This window comes from Muscardinus avellanarius (assembly GCF_963383645.1).
Source record: "Muscardinus avellanarius genome assembly, chromosome: 10".
In the NCBI taxonomy this organism is placed as follows: Eukaryota; Metazoa; Chordata; class Mammalia; order Rodentia; family Gliridae; genus Muscardinus; species Muscardinus avellanarius.
The window spans coordinates 41,221,651-41,231,787 of NC_137796.1; the positions used below are offsets into that span (position 1 = coordinate 41,221,651).

General features: G+C 38.0%; 1 pseudogene across 1 annotated transcript; it reads left to right on the forward strand.

The window, feature by feature from the left end:
- Positions 1-7,445: 7,445 nt before the first annotated feature.
- LOC308268408 (SANT and BTB domain regulator of class switch recombination-like) lies at positions 7,446-9,505 on the forward strand (annotated as a pseudogene). Its single transcript has 2 exons — positions 7,446-8,903; positions 9,118-9,505. The product of its transcript is annotated as an SANT and BTB domain regulator of class switch recombination-like (transcript).
- The last annotated feature ends 632 nt before the right edge of the window (positions 9,506-10,137 follow it).

The following is a 10,137-nucleotide window of genomic DNA, read 5'->3' on the forward strand; positions in this document are numbered from 1 at the left end:
ATAGGCCAATATCTCTCATAAATATAAGTACAAAATACACGTATAATACCAAGCATGGTGACACACACCTGTAATCCTAGTACTTGGGAGGCTGAGACAGGAGGATCACAGGTTCAAGACCCTATTTCAAACTAAAAAATAAAACTGGGCTCAGGATGTAGCTCAGGGGTAGAATGCCTGGATCCAATACCTAGTACAAAAAAAAAAAAAAACCTCAACAAAGTGCAACTGTAGTCCCAGTACTTGAGAGGCTGAGACAAGAGGATCACAAGTTCAAAGCCAACATGCAATAATTTAGTAAGACCCTCTTTTAAAATAAATTTTCTGAAAAAGGATTGGGTAGAACAGTGGTAGAACACTCCTGGGTTCCATCTCCAATAGCATTAAAAAACAAAACAAAATCTTCAACAAAATATTGGCAAATCAATTTCAATACTATTTAGAAAGTATATAATAAATACATCATGATCGCACAAGGTTTATCGTGGGAATGCAAGTTTAGTTCAACTTTGCAATCGATGTAAATCATATTAACAAATTAATTTTATGATCACTTTAACAGATGTGAAAGAAATATTCAACAAAAATCAACAATCGTTGGGATGGTGGAGCATGCTTGTAATCCCAGTATTAAGGAGGCAGACACTGGAGGATTGTGTTTCAGGGACAGCCTTAGCTACTTAGTGAAATTCTTTGCAACTCAGTGAGACACTGTTTCAAAAATAAAAAGACTAAAAAATAGGGCTGGAGGTGTAGCTCAGAGATACAATGCCCCTGGGTTCCATCCCCAGTACCACAAAAATAAATAAATAAATAAATAAATAAATAAATAAATACCATCATAATTTTTTTTTAATTTACAACAGGCTAGGAATTTAATAAAATTTTCTTAACCCGATGAAACTTGATCAATTTAAAAAAATTTAACCCTACAGGTAACATCAAATTTAATACTGAAAGATAACCTGGTCTTCATCTAAAGCCAGAAAGAAACAAAGCAAGGATTTCTACTCTTAGTGTCTCTTATTCAACATCATACTGAAAGTCCCAGCTAGAAAAATAAGGCAAGAAAATTAAATAATCTGAATATAAATTGCAGAGAAAGGAAGATGGCGACCGAGAAAAGCGGGGCTTAAGAGCCCCGCTAACAACCAATCTCCATTACCACAAAATCAGCGCCTTTCATAGCCAGAAAACACCATCACCACAAACAAAAAAATCACCAGGCTCCAGAGAAAAAGCGGACTGAGAACAGAGCTCAGAGCCACAGAGGAGATAACTGGCCTCATGCCCGAGGACGCGGCAGCAGCGCCATACTGCCGGCGGCAGCGGCAAATTCACCGGACGGCTACAGCAAGCCGAGGTGAGCCACTGCAGAAACCAGGCGGGATTTCTCGCTGCAGGTAAAATCTAAAGCTCCCAGTGGCTGAGCTCAGCACACGCCGCAGGGATTCAGAGTGGAAATCAAAACCAAGAAGAAATACACCAGCCTCACCGCCGAGGGCATGGCAGCGGCGCCATATTGCCACCGGCGGCAGCAGCAGAGAATTCACCGAATCCAGTACAGCTACATCTGCATACTCAAGAACAGTGAGTCAAATTGCAGGCCACAGAGGAGAAATCCCAGTACTGTACTCCCTGGGACTTGACCCAGTGGGGGAGTGGCAGTGGCAGAGATATCACACCATAGGAGAACGTGCAACCTGGCACCCCCCACAGTCTAAAGCAGCCTCTATCGACTCTCTGGGTCAGAGACTCTGTGATACAACCCAGTAAAGGAGTAGTGGGGTCTGAGATACTACTGACTCGAGATCCAGAACACCTTAAGTGAAGTCATAGTGACCCAAGGGAAGAACCAAGAGAAGGCACAAACTTCTGAAATCATGGGAAAGAGGAATAATACTGGAGCAATGAATGCCCACAACCCCACAACATCAGAACCTGATAAAACAGAAAATCAGAGATTTCTAGACCAAATCAGGAAAATAACTGTAGAAATAATAGAGGTGCTTCGAAAAGAACTCAGAGAGAGCCAAAAAGAGATAAAGGATGCAATTAATGAAGTAAAGGCCTCAATTCAAAGCACAAACAACCGATTAGACCACATGGAGAACAGAATCTCACTCTTAGAAGATGATCATTCCAAAAATGAATGCATAGTTTCTAATCTAGGAAAAAATATCCGACAGCAGGAATCTGATATTGAAGAAATATGGGCCCATTTTAAGAGAGCTAACCTAAGAATAATTGGAATAGAGGAGGGAAAAGAAAGTGAAACCAAAGGGATCAACAATCTCTTCAAGGAAGTAATAGCAGAAAATTTTCCAAACATAGAGCAAGAGGTTGATACACAGCTTCAGGAAACTTATAGAACTCCCTTTAGACAGGATCGGAGAAGAGGGTCCTCACGCCACATAATTGTCAAAATGACCAATGTGGAAGCCAAGCAGAGAATCTTAAAGGCAACAAAAACAAAGGGCCAAGTGGCATTCAGAGGCAAGCCAATTAGAATCACTCCAGACTTCCCAAACCAAGTCATGAGAGCCAGAAGGGCTTGGAGTAACATATTCCAAACTCTGAAAGAAAACAACTTCCAGCCAAAAATTTCCTACCCAGCAAAACTTTCTATCAAATTAGATGGAGAAATAAGAAGCTTCCATGACAAACAGAAACTGAAGGAATTTATGTCTTCAAAACCAGCACTAGAGAAAATACTCAAAGAGATTAACTACATAGAAGAAATAGGTAACACACACCAGAACCAGAGAAACAAGATTTTCCATCCAACAGTCAACTAAGATTGGTTATCTGTGGAGATTCATTACTTATGTTAGTCTTTTACCTATCTCTAAATTGTATTGTTTGCCTTTATTGTTGTTAATTTTTTGGATTTCTACTTGGAATATTAATATACCTTCAGATATAGCATTTGTAAATATTTTATCCCATTCTATTAGTAACTGTTAACTCTGTTTACATTGTCTTTGGATATACAATATCTTTTTTATTTTTTAGGAAGTTTGTATACTCTTCTGTTGCCTGTGCCATTAAAATCATATCCAAGAAATCACTGCCAATTTCAGTGTTGTGAGGTTTTATGACCCAGATTTTCTCCTAAAAGTATAGTCTTAAGATTTATATCTAGGTCTTTTATCTATTTTGAGTTAATATTTGCATATGGGATTAGGTAAGGGTCCAACTTTATTCTTTTTATGTAATTATTATGTTTCAACAATATTTAGTTAAAATATTATTATTTCTACCACCAAATGTTCGTGGAAACCTTGTCAAAAATAACTTGACAATATAGGGAAGAATTTAGCTCTAGGCTTGTATTTAACTCCAATGGTTTATATATCTGCCTTTAGAACAGTTCTACACTGTTTCAATTATTGTAGCTTTATATGGCTTGAAATCAGAAAATATATATCTTCTAGCTTTGTTCCTTTTCAAGATCATTTTGGGTATCTAGAATCCATATTCCATATTAGGATAGAGTTTTTTTCTGAAAAATAAATATATAAATATATGATAGTTTCACCTAAAAAAATAGAAAAAAAAATATTCTCTGGTAAGAAAGAAAGCAAAAAGAAATATTGAAATGTTATCTTTAAGTCATCAAAAGCTTAGTATCAGACAAATGAAACTGTTATGTGAGATTATCATTTTTAATTTTGGATAAATTGCTATAATACTAGATGTCAACCACTAAGCCAAGCATGGGAGGGAGGGATGGGGATAGAATGGGGTGGGGATCGTGTCGGGGCTGACTGGGCGATGTGTGCATGTATGTCTACAAAAGTTTGTATCCCACTATGATGTATGAATACAGTGCACCAATTAAAAATAAAAAATAAAAAATAAATTGCAGAGAAAGAAAAAATCTCTTTATTTGCATACAGCATGTTGCCTGTATAGAAAACTCAAAAGAATCGGGCAAAGTAACACATATCTGTAATGCCAGTTTTTGGGAGGCTGAGAAAGGAGAATTGCACGTTCACAACTAGCCTCAGCCACTTAGTGAGGCCCTCTGCAACTTGGGGAGATTTGTTTTGAAACAAAAATAAAATAGGGCTCTAGGTATAACTCAGAGATAGAAACCCTCATTCAATTTCCAGTACCAAAATAATAAAATAAACTAAAAGTCAAAAGAATCTATAAAATAATTCTTACAACTAGTAAGTGGGCTTAACAAGATCATATAATACAAGCTCAATATACAAAAAATCAATTCCATTTCTTTGTGTGTGGGGGGGGTGGGTACTGGGGATTGAGCCCAGAGTGCTTTCTACCTCTGAGTTATAGTCGCAGCCCTGTTTTATTTTTATTTTGAAACAGGGTCTTGCTAAATTGATGAGTCTCACTAGTTGCTGGGTCTGTTCTCAAACCTGGAATCCTTCTGTCTCAGCCTCCCAAGTATTGGTATTATAGGTGTGCTCCACCACACCAAGCTTCTATTTCTTTTTTTAAAATATATTGTTAGCTTTCAGCCAGAACTGCTATCTTCCAGTAATTTGCCAAAATGATGAAAACAAAGGGAAAGAAAAGAGGCACGTTGTGTATGTTCTCTATAACTATTAGAAAACATGAATTGTTTCTTTGGCCAGATATATGCAAATCTACAAGAAGGATGGTATTATAGAGATTAAAGGAATAGGTACTGTTCAAAAGGAATGCTTCGCAATGTTACCATGACAAAATTGGAAGAATTTATAATGTTACCAGCATGCTGTTGGCATTGTTGTAAACAAGCAAGTTTAGGGCAAGATTCTTGCTAAGAGAATTAATGTGCATATTGAGAATATTAAGTATTCTAGGAAGTGAGACAGCTTCCTAACAGGAATGGAGAAAAATGATCAGAAAAAGGAAACCAAAAGAAAGGTATGTGTTCAGCTGACGCAACAGCCTGCTCCACCCAAAGAAGCACACTTAATGAGAACCAATAGAAAGGATCCTGAACTGCTGAGACCTACTGCTTATGAATTCATGCCATAATAGTTGTTTAAAAATAACTAAATAAAAGCTCCCTAGGCTGTATAAATGGTGCTAATGAGTAAAAGTATGGTGTCTTCTCCCCCCAAAATATTAAAAAGCAAAATTCTAAGTCTGTCTTAGAATTAATGAAGTCATGACTTCACTATTCAAATTTAGTATGTTTATTGCTGAATTGGATTATTGTATATCAGGTGTACTCAGCTGGTTAAAAAATGGCCAAATATCGCCGGGCGTGGTGGCGCACGCTTGTAATCCCCGCGCTTGGGAGGCAGAGACAGGAGGATTGCGCAGGTTCGAAGCCAGCCACGCTGGCTTAAGAGACCCTGTTTCCAAATAAAAATGTAAAAGTAGGCCTGGGAGTGTAGCCCGAAGGTAGAAGGGCTTCCAGGAACCCCAGTACCACCAAAAAAAATGGTCAAATATTACTTATGAAATTTTTTGTTTGTGTGGTCCTGGGGTTCCTGGAAACCCTTCTACCTCCGGGCTACACTCCCAGACCTATTTTCATACTTTTTTATGTGGAAACAGGTTCTCTTAAGCCAGAAAGGCTGGCTTCGAACCTGCGTGATCCTCCTGTCTCTGCCTCCCAAGCACAGGGATTACAAGCGTGCACCACCATGCCCAGCATTTATGAAATATTTATATTGGCTTGAAGATGGTCTCCAAATTGCCATGGGAAAATTTAAGGACTGATTTTTCTATGTCTGTGAGGAATGATCTTGGTAGTTTAATGGGCATTGCGTTAAATCTGTAGATCACTTTTGGAAGGATGGCCATTTTAATCATATTTAATGAAATTCTGACAATCCATTAACATGGAAGATCCTTCCATCTTCTAAGATCCTCTTCGATTTTTCAGTGTTTTATAATTTTCTTTTACCTCCTTGGTCAAATTTATTCCTATGTATTTTATTTTTTTGTGGGAGATCCTGAGTGGAAGTGTTTTTTTAATTTCTTTTTCAGTGTATTTATTGTTGGTGAATAGCTAGGTTTTAAGAATCAAGAGTTTTATCTGTGAAGCCTACTACTTTTTGTGTGTGTGTGTGTGTGTGTGGTTCTGGGGATGGAACCCAGGGGCATTCAATCTCCGAGATACACACCCTGACCTATTTTTTATTCTTTACTTTGAAACAGGATCTCACTAAGTTATGGAGGGCCTCACTAAGTAGCTGAGGCAGTCCACGAACTGTGATCCTCCAGTCTCAGCCTCCCGAATGCTAGGATGAAGCCATGGTGCACTCTTGTAATCCTAGCACTTGGGAGGCTGAAACGGGAGGATCACATGGCCTCAAAGCCAGCCTCAGCTACTTAGTGAGGCTCTCAACAACTTAGTAAGATCCTGTTTCCAAATAAAATATATTAAAAAATAATAGGTCTGGGAGTATAGCCCAGAGGTAGGAAAGCCCCTGGGGGTTCCACCCCCAGTACCAAATATATATATATTACACACACATATATTTAAAATATATATATTTAATATATATATTTTAAAAATATATACACACATATATTTAATATATATATTTAAAATATATTTATATAAAATATATATATATATATATATATATATAGAGAGAGAGAGAGAGAGAGAGAGAGAGAGAGAGAGAGAGAGGAGAGAGAGAGAGAGCATCCAACTTCTTTGGGAGTTACTTAATAGTTCTGAATTAGTTTAATCATTAATGTACCAGGCCACAGAAAGTAATAGTGTAAAAACATTTGTTTTTGTCCTATAGTAAAATACTACAGAACTTGATAATTTTATCTTTCACAGTTCTGGAGGCTGGACAGTCCAAGATCAAAGTGTTAGCATGTTTGGTGTCTGATGAGGACTTAGTTCCCTCTTCTAAGAACTGTCTTGTTGCTACATCCTCCAAAAGGCACAAGCACTATCTTCACATGCCCTAAGAGGAAAGGGGAGAGAATCAGGTATAAGCAGGCTAGTTCCTCCAGAGTTTTTATAAAGAGTGATAATATTCATTAAAGTTGGGCTAAGGCCCTTTTCCTAGGCTTCCCCAAAGGTCCTACCTCTTGTGAGGATGAAGTTTCAACATGAATTTTGAGAGGGAAACACTCAAACCATAGCATTACTGGATTTAGCTTAAATGGAGGATGGTTTCTCATTATTACTAAGTTGTGCACATTTTATCTCACTTAAAATTAACATCTGAGCAGGGGCATGGCAGCCGTATTGCGAGCTGAGAGCCTGCGGGGTACAGGCTAAGGCCTGGATGGTTGGGGCTGCCAGGGCAAGCACGGGCGGCAGCGGCCACTGCAGGTGAGAGGCACAGCAAAGGCAGCTGCAGCCCGGTGGAGATGAGGAAATTGAGACACAGGTTATCTGAACCAGATAGAACTTAAATGGTAGAATTGGGATGCAAACTTAGAAGTCTGACTCCAGAATCTACATTCTAACCACTAGATTGTACTAGCCCTTCAATAAGTTCTAAAAGATGAATCATGGTTATTCAGAAAATAACAATTTCCTGAACAATACAACCAAATGGTATTGGACATGATCCTTTATCCATTAATTGAAATCCCTCGATGGCAAGGCTTGTGCCTGGATTAACACCCAAAGAATATGCAAAAAGTTTTGATGGACTGAAGAGCAGTGGAAGCTCACCTGTGGACAACCAGTATAATCCTCTAATGGCAGCTGGAGAGAGTCCTGTTGAAACTCTAGCCACATACATCAAATTCTCCCTGCTTGACACTCAGGGAGATTTTCAGGAGACTCCACTGGGTCAGGATGCAGTTTCCAAGACAGAAATACATAGTATAGCTTCCACAAGGAAGTGTTCTTCAGAAAGTGAAAATTGTGCTACTCTTAATGGCGGAGATAAGACTGAAGAATCTGAAGGGCCAAATATGGTGATCCATGTATGTGATGAAGGAAAAAACTTGAAAGAAGATTTATTTCCCCACAAGGTCTTTTGATATCATAAATGAAGCACATTGCTGAATATTTATCCATGGATGCCCAGCACTGGGACGAGGTGGACTTTTCAGTTCATTGTGATATTCACATATTCAACTGGTTGATAAAATATGTTAAAAGGAAAACTAAGGAGAATAAAGAGCATGAGATGCCCACTTTAGAGCCAGAAAATGTTATTTCAGTTCTTATTTCTTCAGTATTTTTGAAAATGGATCCATTAGTTGAACAATGTATTCACTATTGCCACAAAAATATGAATGCCACAGTAGCTACCCCTTGCAATATGGACTGCATTAATGCAAATCATCTTGCATGTATAGCTGACCTGTTCACTCACAATGAAGTTGATGATTTAAAAGACAAAAAAAGATAAGTTCAGGAGTAAACTTTTTTGTAAGAAGATTGAGAGACTGTTTCATCCTGAGTATTTAAATCCAGATTCTCGTAGTAATGCAGCAATATTATATAAATGTTGTTTGTGTAAGAATTTTTAACAAAAGAAACAGAAAGAAGAATGTCTTGCATTCCTGGAAAAATTAATGTGGATTGATATGGAAATATTATCTATGTTCACATAAGAGATAAGACATAGGATATTCATGAATATTTGAATAGTCTTTATGAGGAATTAAAAATCTTGGAGAGATGTGTATTGGCGCTTGTGGGGAACAATCAGCTGGTTGACTTGTTCAAAATGTTATCAGGCATTTCTCTGTATTGAACTTTTATATTGCCAATACTACTCAGAAACAGTGGTTTATCCTACTGCAGCAAGCTCACTAAGCACTATTGGAACTGGAATTTATCCATGTTGTAACCAAAAGGTTCTTCAGTTTGATCCTACTCAGCTTACAAAGGGCTGTAAAGTTAGGGACCACATGGGAGCTCTTCAGGATCAGGGTAATGGTGGGGATATGCTGTCTTGTCCAACTACTAAAACACTCAATCAAAGATGGAATTGTGGCAGGGCGTGGTGGTGCACGCTTATACTCCCTGTGCTTGGGAGGCGGATACAGGAGGATTGCGCAGGTTCAAAGCCACGTTGGCTTAAGAGACCCTGTTTCCAAAATTTAAAAAAATATATAAAAATAGGTCTGGGAGCGTAGCCCAGAGGTAGAAGGACTTCCAGGAACGCCAGTACCACCAAAAAAAAAAAAAAAAAAAAAAAAAAAAAAAAAAAAGTGAATTGTTGTGCCTTTTTCTAAAGATTCAGTTAGTATCGGTTTTTGTGATGGAAAAGGTCTAGAATATGATGTTTTACTAGAGCCAACTACACCATGGGGCCCCAAAACTGGGGAGCTCAAAGTTTTTTTGTCATTGAAAAACTGGACTCTGCAACTGAAACAACAGTCATTATTTTCAGAAGAAGAAGAATATGCTCCTGGATCTGAGGTCACTCAAGATGGAGCTGATGATTAAACAGAGGTTACCAAGAAACAAAGGAAAAAGGTGAAGCCAAAGAAGTTCACTAAACAACCAGAAATGCAGATGTCTTCACCCTGTACACAAAAGAAAGAAAAGGCATTGGAGAAGTCAGCTTCTAGAGATATTTCTCTTTTCACTATATGCTGATTTTAAGTTTGCATGAATATTAAAGAGCAATGTATCTCAAGACTGCATTAATATTCCAAGGTGAGATATTTTAATACTGGGTTAGGCAGAGGGTTAGTTGTTTATTTGGGGCTTTTTCCCCCAGTCTTACACCATAGAAAATAAAATGCTAGTGCAACTTTTATTTCTTTCATCTTTCAGTGCTTATCTGTTGGTCCTCTGAGCTGGGATTACTGATAATTACCTCTTTCCTATGTGAATTTGTTAAAGTAACCTTAGATAGTTTTAGGATAATAAATCGTTTCAGTTGTATTAGACACTCACCATTCAGTTATCAGACCCATCCATGTTTCTATAGCCATCTAAATAACCCCTTAAAAGCCTAGCATGGTGGCACAGAGCTGTAATCCCAGTTCTTGGGAGGCTGGAACAAGAGCATCACAGGTTCAAGGACAGCCTCAGCAAGTAATGAGACTCAATAATCTAATAGGACCCTGTTTCAAAATAAAAATAGAGCTGAGGGTATAGCTCAGAAGTAGAATGCCCCTGGGTTCAAGCCCTAGTACCACAAAAAATAAAAAATACCCCTTAAAACAGTTATGATTGCTAGTTACATTACAGGTGTCTAAAAAATTTCCAAATATATTATATAG